Below are 19,211 nucleotides of genomic sequence, written 5' to 3'. Positions count from 1 at the left end.
TCTGCAGAAAAACCGCAACTGGCTTTTGTAACGCCGGTTGCGGTTTTTTTTGCATAGACTTACATTAGTGCCGTATTGTGCCGCAGGGGCTTGCGTTCGGTCCGGTTTTTGCCGCATGCGGCAGATTTAGCCGATGCTGCGGCCGGATCGAACGTTCCCTGCAACGTTTTTTGCTCCGGCAAAAAACACCGCATCGCATACCTATGGAGGCCGGATGCGACGCGATGCGGAAAAAAACGCATCCGCTCGCCGCATGCGGTTTTTTCCACTGTGCATGCTCAGTAGCATGCTGCAACCGGAAAAAAACGGACGGGCCGCATGTAAAAACTTATGCAAAGGATGCGGTGTTTTCGCCGCATCCGTTGCATAGTTTTCACAGCCGGATTGAGCCGCAGTGCTCAAACTGGAAGTGTGAAAGTAGCCTGAGGTTGAGCGTGCCGGCATCAGATGCCCTCCAAAGCCTTTGCTGAATTTACCTTTTTAGCAGCCTGTATCAACCAGAGATACCCCGTAATAGCATGATCCCCCCATATCTGTGTGATGATCTAACAGAGTGTGCTCCACACAAGTTATCTCCAATCCACGTGAAGGAGGAAAGCTTTCTTAAGGCTTGAGATCCGACCACCGTGGCCTCCAGCAATCCCGAGAACCGGGGCTCTCCATACACAGCACCATAAAATCTAATACTAACTGTTGCCTATTTGCATGAGTATTAATGATTTCTGAAATAAAAATTAGAACAATGGTTACACTTTAATACGCAGTTTATGTTAAATCCCAATAAACCTTGTCAGAATCTCACTTTTATCACATTTGTAGTTAATATATTTGTGCTTTGTGGGAAAACCTCTATAAACAGCATTTCCCCTACAATGAACAAATAGCAAATAAAAGTCTTCAAGTTTTCAAGATTTTGTTTCATGATTTAATCAAAGGGGGGTTCTGGGGAATACAATTTTTTTTTGAGGTTCTCAGACCAATTAAATAATAAATAAACAAAATTATACTAACTACAGGTCTCTTTTGAGCACTTTCCAATTCTTTGCAGGTCTCTGCTTCCGAATTCCTAACTTGACTCACCAGAAGTGGCCATAAATACCATTCAACTTATATCTGAATAAGAGTGGTTTATTGCTGTGACTGAGCAACAGGGCCGGCGTCAGCACCCTGCGTACCCGGGCAAGTGCCAGGGCCCTGGATAGCTGGGGGGCCACTCGCAGTTGGCAGTGGAGGTGATCATTTCTGCGACCCCCGGGCCGAGTTCCGGAGACCATATTTCTCAGGTTGGCAGCCTCACTATCCTGGCTGCCGGCCCTTTATACCCGACACCTGCACTAAGCGTTCACTGCTGAACGCTGGGTGCATGTGTATAGAAGTTCATCTGTGGGCAAAGCTACCACGTGGTGTGCTGTGCTCCCATCCCACAGAGGAATAAAGAGGAGCCGCAGTGCCCGGCAGCATCACTGAACCCAGAACTGTATGTGCCCCCCCCCACGCCCCCTGCCTACCCACCGTAGCTGACCTGTATAGTCCCTCAGAACTGTATACTATCCAACAGCTATATCTGCCTCCTATAGCTGTATGGCTCCCCCAGAGCTGTATGTGCCCCCTCCTCAGAGCTGTATGGGCCCTCCCTCAGAGCTGTATGTGTCCCCCCTCAGAGCTGTATGTGCCCCCTCCTCAGAGCTGTATGGGCCCTCCCTCAGAGCTGTATGTGCCCCCTCCTCAGAGCTGTATGTGCCCCCCCTCAGAGCTGCATAGGCCCCCCTCAGAGCTGTATGTGCCCTCCCTCAGAGCTGTATGTGCCCTCCCTTTGCCCTTAAGCGGGCTTTACACACTGCGATATCGCCCGAGCTTTGTCGTTGGGGTCACGGTTTTAGTGACGCACTTCCGCAATCGTTAGCGATATAGCTTTGTGTAACAGCGTTCAGCGATGTAAAATCGTCGCAAAAGCGTGATTTATCGCTAATCGGCTACACGGGTCCTAATTCCTAAAAATCGTTGTTATTTCGTTGTAACTATCGTTGCTCGTTCCTTTCAACATACTTTTCGTTACGTGTGACACTACTAAAGCGACTTAAAAAATTGTTGCCTCTAGCGTCATCATCGATACGGGCGTGTATGGTGTTTTAAATGTTCAATACGCCTACTTGTTTCCTATTTGCTAACGCATCTGCTCCATGATTGGACCATAATATATGTAATACGCTAACATCCTTTTAGCGTTTATCCATTTGGTGGGTTCATTTCCTAGGTTAATTTCGTAGGTTTTGGACGTGTCCTGCTGCCTCCGTGTCCGGCGTATAGTTTGGCGTCATTCGTCCGTGAGATAAACTTCGCATGTGAGTTTGTTTGTTTTTTTTTTTTTTATTTTTTTTTTTTTGTTCAATAATTGTTGTATATTTTTCCTCTTTTTTTTTGGTTTATGTCTTCCTTTGTATTATACCATTTAAATATGTTAGTATTTTTAAATTGGGTTTATCATAATTTAGTAAATAGCCTATATTATGACTGTATTTGTGTTTCTTTAATACATGACAGTTATATATATTATATTAACCATTATTGTATGTTAATCAAGATTGCAGGCATCCAAACTTTAAAGTTTAAAAGCCGTCAAACATTACTGTGACCAATAAGAATATGATTCATATCTGTTAAAGGTTTTTATTGTGAGACTCAAAAAAAATGGTGTATTATTTTAAACATAAAAAAAAAAAACACAAATTGAGTAAAAACTATAACACATACCTTGCAGCAAAGATTCGCAAGTCCAGATTACAGTTGTTTTCAAAATTCACTTGTGCGAGGACAAACGCTGATGGGTAGACAAAAGCTGCAAGAATGAACACGCATCTGCGCACATTTATACTACCAACATCCAATGAAAATCAATAGTGCTGATTAAACAAATGAGTCAAGGCAAGAAGGGGTGTAGCGAGTTTACAATTCTACTACATCAAGATGCACTTTGTGTGGGGAACCAACGCCCATATCGCCATGACAATTTGAAATCCATGCGGTGAGACCGCTACACAACGATGCTAATGTTCCTCATTACATCGGGAAACGAGATAGCTTGGAAGGTGACTATAAAAGAGATTGTGACATGTGACCGTAAGCACACGACTAAAACATGGACACACAGCGATGAACACACATCGCACTAACGAACAGGGCGTGCCGCACATACGACGATATCGCGCCCGATATCGCAGTGTGTAAAGTAGCCTTTAGGTACGTTTTGTCCCCGACCTTCCATCATCTTTCTGATGTCTTGTTTTTGTAAACACACAAAGTAGCATCTGTTTCTTGGCGTCACTCCTTCTCTCCAGGAAGCGCATTCTTGGCAGTGCACAGCATTCATGAGCTGCACTCGAGGCTTCTGAACCTGTTCTTCTGCTGTTCTAGGAATCCAGCGCAGAACTAAGAAGAAAGGTGAACGAGATCGTGATCAGAGCAATAATTCATGTCAATACCTATTGATTCACTGCGGGGCTTATTCACTTATCTTACATAACCAATAATAATATTACACTTGCTTCTTGGTCGACTCATCAGTCCTAAATTGCTGAAAACAGGTACTGGATTTTCCAAGGCTTACCAATTTACCAATTTATGGATGTACAGGGAAGAAAAAAAAAATAGAAAATAATTTTTTATATATATATATATATATATATATATATATATATATATATATATTTTACTGTGCACTCTGCTTCCCATCCCTCATCTTCCCATCCCCTATCTTGACAGAAAAAAACAGAAATGTAAAAATGTTTACAAATTTATTAATCAAGAAAAACTGAAATATCACATGGTCATAAGTATTCAGCCCCTTTGCTCAGTATTGAGTAGTAGTACCCATCCTTTTTGAGCTAGTACAGCCATGAGTCTTCTTTGGGATCCTGGATTTGGGGATCCTCGGCCATTCTTCCTTACAGATCCTCTCCAGTCCCGTCAGGTTGGATAGTGAACGTTGGTTGACGCCATTTTCAGGTCTCTACAGAGATGCTCAATTGGGTTTAGGTCAGGGCTCTGGCTGGGATGGTCAGGAATGGTCACAGAGTTGTTCTGAAGCCGCTCCTTTGTTATTTTAGCTGTGTGCTTAAGGTCATTGTCGTGTTGGAAGGTGAACCTTCTGCCAAGGCTGAGGTCCAGAGCATCTGGAAGAGGTTTTCTTCCAGGATATCTCTGCACTTGGCCGCATTCATCTTTCCTTCAATTGCGAATGTGGCGCCCCTGAGGCTCTGGTCGCCACAGGGTACTGCACCTCAGTTAAGGTGCAGTATCCATCTCAGGTAAAGGGAATTTAATCACCGGTGTTCCACATTCACACTCTACATACAGCTTAGGAGCCTTCTCACAGGGGGTGTTGGCTCAGGGTAGATAGGTGTTGGCCATCACGATACATAGGACTTCACCGGTCACTAAAGCCAGCCACTTGGGGGGAACGGGTTCCACTTGAGGGTAGAAATAGGCGCAACACACTCATACAGGGAGCCGAGTTGAGACCATAGTTGTGACAAGACACTTTTGGAACTCTTGGACTTTACTAGGCCCAGGGCTTGGAGCGGGAGCTCAGTCCAGGTTCCTAACTACGGAGGAGGACATACTAGGAAAAGAACACTCTCTCTCTCTCTTTCTTCAAATACCGTTGGTGGCCCCTTTACTTGCTTGGGATTCACCAGAGCCCACGACGGCAGAGACTAGCACCTGGGTGCAGCTTTAAATCAGTGGATAAAAGAACCTGGAACCGCTGTTGCTGACTCAGACTCTGATTAGCGACGCCGTCGCCCCGTGCTCCGGTGCTCCCAGGGGACTGCCAAACCCTTAGTAATCCACCCCTGGCCCGCTCTGCCTGTGGGGAGCGACACTATCCTGGCTGCCATAACACCCGCCCCGGTGAGGAGTTCTGCAGCGGCGGCTACTCTCTGGCCACATACCACAGGTGGCGTCACGACAAACTCTCCCCAATCACCTCATTTTCCCTTCATTTACTGCACACCTCAGGGCAAAAAAAACGGGCAAGTCCACCCGTGACATCGCCTGACCTGACCCGCAACAGCCCGGCAATGAGTAGGTTATCCACCTGCCCCGGGGGCGCTGCATTTGGTGTCATGAACAGGATATCGTGCCCATTCAACCGGATACTGTGCGCCTTACAGAACTGTGGTAAATTGGTTAATTTGGCATTCACGAAAAACAACAGTCGCCATTTATTATTCCGTGCGGGAAAAGACTTTGTGCTTTATGCTCAGAACCCATAAAAAGAGCACAAAAGAGTGGGAGGAGCCCAGATAAGTGCGCAAAGCAAGAGAGTCCTACTGCCGGAAATATGTCTGAGTAGGAGGATCAAGCTGCTCCCGCTGCTGAGGCTGTTGCACCAGTAGTGGCTCCGGTGATACCGTTTTCCATGTCGTACCTCCCAGGAGCACTCTGGCTACCCCAGTATTCGGGGGAGGCTTATACTCTGACCGATTTTAAGGAGAGACTTTACAGCTTATTTCGGGTATATCCAATGACGGAGGACCAAAAGACCAAAAGACCAGCATCCTTATTGGCCAACTAACCGGGGCGGCTCGGCGTGAAGTTAAGTCCTGGCCGAAGACCGATAAGAGGGTGCTGAAAGATATTCTGACTAAACTCAAAGAAACCTTTGACATTCGCACAGCAACTGAGATTAAGATGCAATTTTATGGATGCAAGCAAAGGGTACGGGAAAGTATCCGGGATTATGCCCTCAACCTTCAAGAAGCAATGAAAGCGGTGCAACAGGTGGAACCGGCAGAGATAGCGGATGAGAACCGCGTGTTAATCGACCAGTTTATTGAGGGACTGTTGTCTGATAATCATTGCACCCCGCTACACATCTTGGCGATGCAACATTCTGACCTCAGCTTTGCAGAGTTTAAGGATCGGGCCATCCAGGTGCTGCGTGAACCGCCTCATGACAACACTGTACTTCATCAACCCGGGATGATACCAGCAACCCCGGTGGTGGTAGAGGCCAAAGAGCAAACCTTGGGAAAAGATACCATCAATGAGTTGCGACTCCAGATCCTGGAACTAAGCAAAGGCATGACTACTCTGATTAAGGTAATGCAGACCAAGACAGGGACCCAGCAACCGGTGACTATTGAACTGGCTTCCAGTGCTGATGATCTCTCCTGGTGATGACATGGGAAGAACCCGCCACCACCAGTGACTGACTGATATGATGCTAACGGGCAGCCCATCTGCCGCCGTTGCGGCAAGTCCAGACATTATGCCAGAGGATGTCCAGTGATCGTGCCAAAGCAGAAGGTTGGGACCGGCCCTCTGGAAACACCAACAGCCAAGAAAGAATAATTGTTAATGTTTTTCATGTGCAGAATGTTTTCTAATTGCTGATATTTGCTTGCATTGAAATGTTTTGATGACCTGTGACCGATATTGTTGAAAATGTTTGAAACGTTTTTAAATTATTGCTGCCTCCCATAAAGGGAAGGATTTTTTTGTTAACCTGTTAAATGCATATAAAAAATGCGGTGTTAACTGTGTCTTGTTGCACCCTGGGAGTGCTGCCATTTGCCATGGGGGAATGTGGCGCCCCTGAGGCTCTGGTCACCACAGGTAACTGCACCTCAGTTAAGGTGTGGTATCCATCTCAGGTAAGGGGGGGTAATAACCGGTGTTCGATATTCACACTTTACATACAGCTTAGGAGCCTTCTCACGGGGGGTTGGCTCAGGGTAGATAGGGAGTGGCCATCACGATACATGGGACTTCCCCAGTCACTGAAGCCAACCACCTGGGGGACGGGTTCCACTTGGGGGTAGAAATAGGCACAACACACTCACATACAGAGAGACGAGTCGGGACCATAGTTCTGACAAGACACTTCCTGAACTCTTGGACTTCACTAGGCCTGCGGCTTGGAGCGGGAGCTCAGCCTGGCTTCCTAACTGCGGATGGGGACATAATAGGAAAAGGACACTCTCTCTCTCTTTCTTTAAAAACCAGTGGTGGCCCCTTACTTGCTTGGGATTGACCGAAGCCCACAACAGCAGAGACCAGCACCTGGGTGCAGCTTTAAACCAATGAGTAAAAGAACCTGGAACCACAGTTGCTGACTCAGATTCTGATTAGCGACACTGTCGCCCCGCACTCTGGAGCTCCAGTGCTCCCAGGGGACTGCCAAACCCTTCGTCATCCACCAGGGGCCCACTCCGCCTGTGGGGAGCGACACCATCCCAGCTTATCTCCTCCTGAGTGTGATCTGGCACTTGCTGCACCCGGAGCTGACTGACTACTGTGTGAGATAGCACTTAACTACTCTGTTGGTGCCGCGCCTCCCGGGTTCCTGAACTAGTGGGCAAGAGGTTCTATACCCCGAGATGGACACCCCCGCCCCTATCCTAGCCCAGTCCCCGTGGAAGAGCTCCCATGTTATGTGTTGGTTGAGTGTTTTGTTGGTTGTTTACCAGTGATGACCTCCTCTATATCCAAGATGAATACTGCACCTCGGGTGGGGTGCAGTACCCTGTGGCGCCTGAAACCACAGGGGCGCCACACAAGCACACGCAAGTCTAGAATAGTGGCCTGAAAAAAGAGGAAGAGGCCTCGACTTCAATATCATCATAACAAGCGTCTGCTTGAGTTTGCAATCTGCATAACTAATCATATGCTATGTAGTTGCCTGCCAAATTTATGTATAAGAGAGCCAAGATGATGGTCATTTAAAGTGAACATAGTCTCACGCTATTGGATGGTAACATATGAGGCCTGAATGTAAAAAATTCAAAACACTGTTAGGCTACATGATCACAAAAAACTGCATCTTTGAGACATCAAAACTGCACCAAATACTGCACTTTGTCCCAGAGAGCCTGGAAATGTAAAAAAAAAAACAAAGCGCTTGTAATGATGCTGTGGATTGGTGCGTTTTGAGTGCAAAACAGTAAAAAATAAATCTGATTTTTTTGTGTGGTGAAAAATAGTGATGGGCGGATCGAACAGTAATGTCCGAACTCTGCAGGTTCAAAGGCACCTGAGTGCCGGGCCCGGGCCGGAAATCTCAAGTAATTCTGAGTATTGATCCAGATTGGGCATTCGGGGAAAAAAAAACAATAAAGAGAGCGCGCTATACTTACCGATTCTTTGGCGTGGCTGTAAGTGCGCCCATTCTACTTCCATGGGCCGCTCATTAGGCTCATGCACAGGGGCGTAACGACCGTGGTCGCAGAGGTCGCCACTGTGACCGGGCCCGCAGGGTTATAGGGACCCGGCAGCCGCTCTGCAGAGCTGGCTGCCGGGATCCTATGTGTAGTGCCGCTGTGTAGTGGCTGACTACGCGACCGTCAGGGGGCCGGCCTGTAAATCAGGGGGGCCCAGTGTCAGCAGAGGGTACCCTGACCTGGAGAGGCCACCAGGCGTTTCTGACCTGCGGCAGAGCAGAAGTGCTCCTGCACAGGAGACGGAATCCATCCTGCCAGGACCTGCGATGATGTCACGCCCATGTGACTGTGTGGGAGGAGACACAGGAGGCCGGGCAGAAAGCAGCAGAAGATACTGAATCCTGAAGGAGATTTGGACACATGATTGGTAATGAGAGAAGAGGGGACATGAGGGGGAAGGGGCTGCAGGGTGAATGGCATATGAGGGGTGCAGACTGTGACAGAAGCATGTGAAGGGGTGCAGAGTGTTTGAGAGGGGTAAGTTGGGGTACAGGCAGGGTGGGATATGTGGGCAGGGTGTGTGTTATGGGGGGGCAGTGTGTGTGATATGGGGATGCAGGCTGTATGGGGAGCAGGGTGTGTGACATGGGGGTGCAGGCTCTATGGGGAGCAGGGTGTGTGACATATGGGGGTGTAGTGTGTGTGATATGGGGGGTGCAGCCTGTATGGGGAGCAGGGTGTGTAAAATATGGGGGTGTAGTGTGTGTGATATGGGGATGCAGGCTGTATGGGGAGCAGGGTGTGTGACATGGGGGTGCAGGCTGTATGGGGAGCAGGGTGTGTGATATGGGGGGTGCAGGCTGTATGGGGAGCAGGGTGTGTGATATGGGGGGTGCAGGCTGTATGGGGAGCAGGGTGTGTGACATATGGAGGTGTAGTGTGTGTGATATGGGGGTGCAGGTGTGACTCCCTGGACCCCAGGGGTCACAGGTAATAACACCTACCACATTACACACACACACCCCATCCCCTGTGAGGACACACCCGTCACCCGAAAGGGAGACCTAATGCCTCCCTCAGGGCCAGTAGGGCACACCAGGTGGGCGGAGTCAGGCAGAAAGACACGCCCACCGAGGAGACTACTGTCCTGAGGCAGGAAATACAAACAGAACAGTTTTTGAGTTGACAGTGAGTGGTAGTGGAGCAGCTGTCAGGGACCCGGGTAGGAGCCTGGGACCCTTGAAACGTCAGGCAGGCAGACGATGGTGGTGGCCGTCTGCAGGAGTACCGGTACAGCAACCGGCGGGACCGTAGGGACCAGGCCTGGGTTGGAGCCCGCCGGTCCTGAACCGGGGAGTCAACCATGTACCGAAGCACCAGAAACCGGGTACTCAGACCCCGTCCTAGCTTAGAAGCCACTGAGTTTAGGCAAATTGACTGATTGCTGGCTGGACCTCACGGGTTCATCCACACCCAAAGTCCCGAAAGAAGGCAAAAGCCCACCGATTCCGGGTGAGTGCCACCGCCAAGGGCCAAGCACCCGACGGGCCAGCGCCTGCGGGCAACAGAGGGCTCCTACGGCAGCTCAACGCCGGGGAGCGGGCTACCACTGTCCAGGCAGGGGAGCCGAAAAACCACAACAAGAGGTGCAAGGGAAAAGGGGCCACCATCAACCTCACAGGGGACATCAGCAGCCGGCTGCGGGACCCGACCATACCCGAACTTTGGTTTACCAGTGACTCTGAGTGTGAATTAATCGTGAGTACACCAGTGCCATCCGGGCACGACACTGCACCGCAGCACGGCACCCTGCACCCCGACAACAACATCAGCTCTCCAGTCCCTCACCGGGCCCCGGGACACACCGCCCCTACCCACGGAAGGGCTAACATCTAGGCTGCGGCCGCAACACCGATCCCAAGCGAGCCCGCCTTCACTCCAGGCGCAGCGGTGGTGAACCCCCGTCACCACGACCCGTGGGTGGCGTCACGACCCGTTAGACGACCGTGCGGCCCTCCCCGGCTGCGCGCCTCGTCCCACCTCACCACCACCCCACTGATTCCCCTTAACAGAGCGACGTGGCCCCCGGTCCGGAGGCGCTCGTGCCACCAACAACCCGAGCCCGGACCTCGAGCAGCTCGGCCCGAGCAGTGGAGAAAGCGGCCAAGCCCCTCTCAGGGCGGTACACAGGCTGTATGGGGAGCAGGATGTGTGACAAATGGGGCTGTAGTGTGTGTGATATAGGGGGTGCAGGCTGTATGGGGAGCAGGGTGTGTGACATATGGAGGTGTAGTGTGTGTGATATGGGGGGTGCAGGCTGTATTTGGAGCAGGATGTGTGACATACGGGGGTGTAGTGTGTGTGATATGGGGGGTGCAGGCTGTATGGGGAGCGGGATGTGTGACATATGGAGGTGTAGTGTGTGTGATATGGGGGGTGCAGGCTGTATGGGGAGCAGGATGTGTGACATATGGAGGCGTAGTGTGTGTGATATGGGGGTGCAGGCTGTATGGGGAGCAGGGTGTGTGACATATGGAGGTATAGTGTGTGTGATATGGGGGGTGCAGGCTGTATGGGGAGCAGGGTGTGTGACATATGGGGGTGTAGTGTGTGTGATATGGGGTGTGCAGGCTGTATGGGGAGCAGGCTGTGTGACATATGGGGGTGTAGTGTGTGTGATATGGGGGTTGCAGTCTGTAAAGGGAGCAGGGTGTGTGACATATGGGGGTGTAGTGTGTATGTGATATGGGGGGTGCAGGCTGTATGGGGAGCAGGATGTGTGACATATGGAGGTGTAGTGTGTGTGATATGGGGGGTGCAGGCTGTATGGGGAGCAGGGTGTGTGACATATGGAGGTGTAGTGTGTGTGATATGGGGGGTGCAGGCTGTATGGGGAGCAGGGTGTGTGACATGGGGGTGTAGTGCGTGTGATATGGGGGGTGCAGTCTGTATGGGGAGCAGGGTGTGTGACATATGGCGGTGTAGTGTGTGAGATATGGGGGTGCAGGCTGTATGGGGAGTAGGGTGTGTGATATGGGGGTGTAGTGCGTGTGATATGGGGGGTGCAGGCTGTATGGGGAGCAGGGTGTGTGACATATGGCGGTGTAGTGTGTGTGTGATATTGGGGTGAAGGCTGTATGGGGAGCAGGGTGTGTGATATGGGGGTGCAGTCTGTAAAGGGAGCAGGGTGTGTGACATATGGGGGTGTAGTGTGTATGTGATATGGGGGGTGCAGGCTGTATGGGGAGCAGGATGTGTGACATTTGGAGGTGTAGTGTGTGTGATATGGGGGGTGCAGGCTGTATGGGGAGCAGGGTGTGTGACATATGGAGGTGTAGTGTGTGTGATATGGGGGTGCAGGCTGTATGGGGAGCAGGGTGTGTGACATGGGGGTGTAGTGCGTGTGATATGGGGGGTGCAGTCTGTATGGGGAGCAGGGTGTGTGACATATGGCGGTGTAGTGTATGTGATATGGGGGTGCAGGCTGTATGGGGAGCAGGGTGTGTGATATGGGGGTGTAGTGCGTGTGATATGGGGGGTGCAGGCTGTATGGGGAGCAGGGTGTGTGACATATGGCGGTGTAGTGTGTGTGATATGGGGGTGCAGGCTGTATGGGGAGCAGGGTGTGTGATATGGGGGTATAGTGTGTGTGATATGGGGGGTGCAGTCTGTATGGGGATCAGGGTGTGTGATATGGGGGTGTAGTGTGTGTGATATGGGGGGTGCAGTCTGTATGGGGAGCAGGGTATGTAAAATATGGGGGAACAGGCTGTATGGGGAGCAGGCTGTGTGACATATGGGGGTGTAGTGTGTGATATGGGGGTGCAGGCTGTATGGGGAGCAGGATGTGTGATATGGGGGTATAGTGTGTGTGATATGGGGGGTGCGAGCTGTATGGGGAGCAGGATGTGTGACATATGGGGGTGTAGTGTGTGTGATATGGGGGTGCAGGCTGTATGTGGAGCAGGGTGTGTGACATATGGGGGTGTAGTGTGTGTGATATGGGGGTGCAGGCTGTATGTGGAGCAGGGTGTGTGACATATGGGGGTGTAGTGTGTGTGATATGGGGGGCAGGCTGAATGGGGAGCAGGGTGTGTGATATGGGGGTATAGTGTGTGTGATATGGGGGGTGCAGGCTGTATGGGGAGCAGGGTGTGTGACATATGGAGGTGTAGTGTGTGTGATATGGGGGGTGCAGGCTGTATGGGGAGCAGGGTGTGTGACATATGGAGGTGTAGTGTGTGTGATATGGGGGGTGCAGGCTGTATGGGGAGCAGGGTGTGTGACATATGGAGGTGTAGTGTGTGTGATATGGGGGGTGCAGGCTGTATGGGGAGCAGGGTGTGTGACATAGGGAGGTGTAGTGTGTGTGATATGGGGGTGCAGGCTGTATGGGGAGCAGGGTGTGTGACATATGGAGGTGTAGTGTGTGTTATATGGGGGGTGCAGGCTGTATGGGGAGCAGGGTGTGTGACATATGGGGGCAGGGGTGTAACTACTGCGGTCGCAGGGGTCGGAAGGAGAAGAGAGGTACTTTTTTTTATTTTGCTGGCTGCATGACACATGGAGGCCCTGGGGGGACTGGCTGCATGAGACATAGAGGTAAGGGGGGGCTGGCTGCATGACACATGACGGCCCTAGAGGGGCTGGCTGCATGACATATAGAGGCCCTGGAGGGACTGACTGCATGACACCTGGGGGGGCTGGCTGCATGACACATAGAGGCAATGAGGGGGCTGGCTGCATGACACATGGAAGCCCTGGGGGGGGCTGCCTGCATCCTACATGAAGGCCCTGGGGGGGGCTGGCTGCATGACACATGGAGGCCCTGGGGCGGCTGGCTGCATTACACATGGAAGCCCTGGGGGGGCTGGCTGCATCCTACATGAAGGCCCTGGGGGGCTCGCTGCATGACACATGGAGGCCCTGGGGCGGCTGGCTGCATGACACATGGAAGCCCTGGGGGGCTGGCTGCATGCTACATAGAGGTCCTGGGGAGGCTGGCTGCATGCTACATAGAGGCCCTGGGGGTGCTGGCTGCATGATACATTGAGGTCTATGGGACTGCATAATAAACATGAAGGACACCTTATATGTGGACTAGGAATGCATTATCCATGGAGGTCTATGGGGCTGCATAATTTAAAATGAAGGACAACTTATACATGGACTATATAGGTGCATTATACATGGAGGAGTATGGGGCTGCATTATACAATATGATGATTTATGGGGCTGCATTATAATACATATAGGACTATGGGGGCTATATTATAATACAGTTAGGTCCAGAAATATTTGGACAGTGACACAACTTTTGCGAGTTGGGCTCTGCATGCCACCAGATTGGATTTGAAATGAAACCTCTACAACAGAATTCAAGTGCAGATTGTAACGTTTAATTTGAAGGTTTGAACAAAAATATCTGATAGAAATTGTAGGAATTGTCACATTTCTTTACAAACACTCCACATTTTAGGAGGTCAAAAGTAATTGGACAAATAAACCAAACCCAAACAAAATATTTTTATTTTCAATATTTTGTTGCAAATCCTTTGGAGGCAATCACTGCCTTAAGTCTGGAACCCATGGACATCACCAAACGCTGGGTTTCCTCCTTCTTAATGCTTTGCCAGGCCTTTACAGCCGCAGCCTTCAGGTCTTGCATGTTTGTGGGTCTTTCCGTCTTAAGTCTGGATTTGAGCAAGTGAAATGCATGCTCAATTGGGTTAAGATCTGGTGATTGACTTGGCCATTGCAGAATGTTCCACTTTTTTGCACTCATGAACTCCTGGGTAGCTTTGGCTGTATGCTTGGGGTCATTGTCCATCTGTACTATGAAGTGCCGTCCGATCAACTTTGCGGCATTTGGCTGAATCTGGGCTGGAAGTATATCCCGGTACACTTCAGAATTCATCCGGCTACTCTTGTCTGCTGTTATGTCATCAATAAACACAAGTGACCCAGTGCCATTGAAAGCCATGCATGCCCATGCCATCACGTTGCCTCCACCATGTTTTACAGAGGATGTGGTGTGCCTTGGATCATGTGCCGTTCCCTTTCTTCTCCAGTCTTTTTTCTTCCCATCATTCTGGTACAGGTTGATCTTGGTCTCATCTGTCCATAGAATACTTTTCCAGAACTGAGCTGGCTTCATGAGGTGTTTTTCAGCAAATTTAACTCTGGCCTGTCTATTTTTGGAATTGATGAATGGTTTGCATCTAGATGTGAACCCTTTGTATTTACTTTCATGGAGTCTTCTCTTTACTGTTGACTTAGAGACAGATACACCTACTTCACTGAGAGTGTTCTGGACTTCAGTTGATGTTGTGAACGGGTTCTTCTTCACCAAAGAAAGTATGCGGCGATCATCCACCACTGTTGTCATCCGTGGACGCCCAGGCCTTTTTGAGTTCCCAAGCTCACCAGTCAATTCCTTTTTTCTCAGAATGTACCCGACTGTTGATTTTGCTACTCCAAGCATGTCTGCTATCTCTCTGATGGATTTTTTCTTTTTTTTCAGCCTCAGGATGTTCTGCTTCACCTCAGTTGAGAGTTCCTTAGACCGCATGTTGTCTGGTCACAGCAACAGCTTCCAAATGCAAAACCACACACCTGTAATCAACTCCAGACCTCTTAACTACTTCATTGATTACAGGTTAACGAGGGAGACGCCTTCAGAGTTAATTGCAGCCCTTAGAGTCCCTTGTCCAATTACTTTTGGTCCCTTGAAAAAGAGGAGGCTATGCATTACAGAGCTATGATTCCTAAACCCTTTCTCCGATTTGGATGTGAAAACTCTCATATTGCAGCTGGGAGTGTGCACTTTCAGCCCATATTATATATATAATTGTATTTCTGAACATGTTTTTGTAAACAGCTAAAATAACAAAATTTGTGTCACTGTCCAAATATTTCTGGACCTAACTGTATATGGGGGAATATGGAGGCTACCTTATACATGGACTATGGGGGTGCGTTATAAAACATTGAGGACTATGTGGTGCAGTATAATATATGGAGAACTATGGGGTAAATTATAATACATGGAAAACTTTGGGGAAATGCATTGTAATACATGGAGGACTATGGAGGTGCATTCTAATATATGAAGGGTTATGTGGGACCCTTTATACTATATGGAAGGCTATGTGGGGGCCATTATAGTATTTGGAGAACTATATACAAGGGGGACAAAGATACAAGTATGGGATGGTAATATTTTGTGCTGAGGGAAAAAGGCTCGTTCCCTCAGCACCCAGCTTTCCCATGCTCTGCTATACATCTTCTCTCAGCACCCAGCTTTCTCATGCTCTGATATGGGAAAGCTGGGTGCTGAGGGAATGATGTATAGCAGAGCATGGGACAGCTGGGTGCCGAGGACAAGATGGATATCAGAACATAGGAAATCTGGGTGCTGATAGAGGGATTTCAGATCATGGGAAACCTGGGTGCTGAGGGTAAGAGCCAAGTGTCAGCGTCATTATCCTGTACCCCGAGTGTCAGTGTCATTATCCCGTACCCTAAGTGTCGGTGTACGTGGAGGGGGCCCCGGTCCAAATTTTGCACCAGGGCCCATTAAATTCTAGTTACGCCACTGCTCATGCATATTCAATGCTTCCCCAGCCCACCGGCGTCTGTGATTGGTTGCAATCAGACAGCTTCCCCAGCCTGTGTGACAGCCTGTCTGATGCTTCCAATCACAGATGCGGTCTGCGGGTCTATAGCGTACAGTAAAAGTAAATAAATGAAATCATTTGGCACAGGATCTCTCAATATTATGATACCCTGCACAGATAAAGCCTAGGGCTACAGGGTGCAGCCCCAGCCATGCGCTTATCTTGGCTGTGTATCAAAATAAGAGGAACCGCATGCAGCTTTTTTAAATTATGTAAATAAATATTTAAAAAAACAGCGTGCAGTCCCCCCAATTTTGATACCCAGCCATGATAAAGCCCGACAGCTGGGGGCTGATACTCCCAGACTAGGAAGACCCATGGTTATTGGCAGCCCCCCAGACTAAAAATAGCTGTTGTGCTCAGCGAAGGGCGGCGAGCGTCCAAGGGTGGACCCACTGGACCATGCACCGGACTTCCTGTGCTGCACTTCCAACAAAAGGCCTAAATGCACGGCGGCCAGGGACCAGAGGGGGTAGTCTCTTACAGAAGGATCTAGTAACAACATCCAGTACAGGTGTCCGAGATATAGTGGCACCAAGGTGGAGGCAGAGACGACACGGTACCGAAGAGAAGGTTTGGACGAGATGGCACTGTAGTGGAGACTCGGGTGACGTGACAATCAGGAGATGGCTCAGTCAGACGGTACTGCGGTCAAGGCACTTACGTGACGGCACACAGGTGATGAAGGTGATGACACTCTAGTACGAGACAGAAGTTAGTAACTTACAGGTACAGGGACTAGACACAAGAACAACTATGGACCTGAGAACTAGCAACGCGCTACTGGCAATGTTGCTCAGGCGCCTTCTGTTAGGGGAGGCGAACTAAAATACCCTTTAGGTAACAGGTGACCTCTGAGGTCACTTCCAGGTAGTGGGACGCTAGCACTTTAAGAAAGGGGGCGTGGCTGCGGGCACACTTTGTGATCACTTACTGAAGACCTGCGTTTGGCCTGGAAGGTGGGAAGAAGCTGCAGCAGACTCTGGAGCAGAACGCATGACCCGGGAGAAGACTATGGCAGGACCTAAATCAGGAGAGGAGGCTGCAGAGCTGCGGGGCAGATGAGAGGAAGGAAGCTGCCGCCGGAGACTGGCAGTGGCAGTGTGTCACCCCCACATCAGCAGCTCGGATCCGGATCCACGGTGGCTCGAGAGGGCTCCGGACCCGAGGGTCGTACGGCTCCTCAAACCAAGGGGGGTTATGTACAGGGGATGGTGTGGAAAGTTTGTGACGCCACCCGTGGTGCGTGTTAAGGTGGAGTACCACCACTGTAATTGGGAGTACTCTGTGGCGATGGTGTGGGCAGCTAGGTGTTTAACCCCTCCACGGGTAGGGGGGATGCCCCGGGACTCGGTGAAGGCGACGGGGAGGTGCCGTTGGGACGGTAAGGGTCACTTGCGTACTCACTCAGTCCAATAACGCTGACACAGACAACTGTAGTAAGGCCTCTTTCACACGTACGTGCCTCTGGTACGTGTTTGGCAGTTTTCTCATGTACCGGAGACACGTACACACGTACACTAATGTTACCCTATGGTATCAGGCACATTAACGTAAATCCACATGAAACGTGTGTCCGTGTGGATTGTACGTTTGTGCGTGTTCAAAAACGGCCGACATGTCCACGTTTCCCCCGGCAGCCATACCACACGGATGTAGTATGGATGCGGTCCCGTGTGACACGCACCGGAGAAACACGTGTCATTATCTTAAAATAAAAAAAACACATACTCACCTCCACCAGCCCTGCAGAATCTTCTGCTGCAAACAGTTGCTGCCGACCGCCGCACATTATGAGCGTGTTAAGGAGGTGGGCGTGATGTCACGGCCGCTTATCTCCGCCCCTCCGCTTGGCCGGAAGCAGCATCAGCGGGGAGTGGGCGGGGCTGGAGCCAAAGATCAGTACCCTGGACAGCAGCAAGGACCACGCAAGGAAAATAAGTGCCTCGCGGCACTGCGTGATTTTCACGTGAGTGTGAGAGAGGCCTAAACCAAAGTTCTGGACACCGCTGCCGCTGAGAGGGAGCACGCCTCGGTCCCGTGCCCGTTGGTGTTGCCTATTGGCATAGGACCTTTTCCCGTGGCACCTTGTCTTCTAGTTGGTCCCTTTAGTCTGAAACTAATCGGGTCCCACTCCCCAGTGTGGCTAACTGGGTGAGCTTGATCTCAGGGTCCACGCTTGGGATTTTCTGGACTGTGTACTAGAAAGTCCTATCTCCTCGTTGCGCTAGTACCCCAATTTTGGAGCGGGTGGAGAACAGATCTTGAAGGCTCCGTCCTCGTTGGGTAAATTGTCAGCACGCCTAATGCTACTCCCTGACTTAGGGTCCACGTACCCCGTCGTGCCCTGGCCCCTGCCCGGTGATGGCACAAGGCCGCCGGCTGTCTTCCTCGACAGTCCGTGCCCCTTGTCACGATCCCCTGCGACCAGGGTCCAGCTCCTACCAGGCCCAGACCAACGTCTGCCACCTAGTAGTTCACGGAGCCCAGCTCCTGACCTCCTTTTGAGAGTCACTGCTTCACTAACTGTCTCCTGACACTCCTGACCCCCCCAAACAACCCCCCAAGTGGGCGACCCCATACCACTCAGGCCGTCCACCGGCGCGTCTGGTGGGTGTGGTGCAGAGTGCTCCTAGGATTTTGATTAGCTTGTTCTTGGCAACACCAAAGGTGAGGGACCCTTAACCAAGGAGGAGGTGGACATTGCACAGAAGGGCAGACTGCACAATACCCCGCGACGACCCGATAGGCCAGGGCGTCACATTCCCCCTTGGTTAAACGTAGCTTGCCCCGAGCGACAGGACATCAGAGGTTTCTTTTCTTTTTTTTTTCTTCAAACTGTAGAAAAAGGTAAGAAAAACGAACATTTTTATTTACACAGACAACCCTCATCAGGGAACTGAATAGGATAACTGAAGTGAGCACTAATATAAATATATTATGAGTGCAAGCCAAAAAATACATACTATACAAGAATAAGGCTGCACATCAAACATAGATAATGGTATAATGCCTTATGCATTATACCATTATCTATGTTTGATGTGCAGCCTTATTCTTGTATATAACCCTCATCAGGGAGGCCTGTCACTTAAACGTTACGCAACATTATTAAGAGTTCATCTCCTCAACAGTGGGACCCTACCGGTTTCAGTGGTAGCGGAGACTCAACCTGCTCCGTTGCAGCCTCTTCCCACGACAGTCCAGTCCTAATGTCCCGGATCCCGTTAACCCGCCTCCCAAACAACCTGACCCGCTGCATACCTATGGTGGGTCCGTGACCAGCTTAAGGTCTCGGGAGTTGTGTTAGATGACTCTGGGGGGCACAGGAGGTGCAACTATGTACAATAACACAAGTTTGTGTTGGTCA

This window comes from Anomaloglossus baeobatrachus, chromosome 12 (genome assembly GCF_048569485.1).
Source record: "Anomaloglossus baeobatrachus isolate aAnoBae1 chromosome 12, aAnoBae1.hap1, whole genome shotgun sequence".
In the NCBI taxonomy this organism is placed as follows: Eukaryota; Metazoa; Chordata; class Amphibia; order Anura; family Aromobatidae; genus Anomaloglossus; species Anomaloglossus baeobatrachus.
This window is presented reverse-complemented; position numbering follows the sequence as displayed.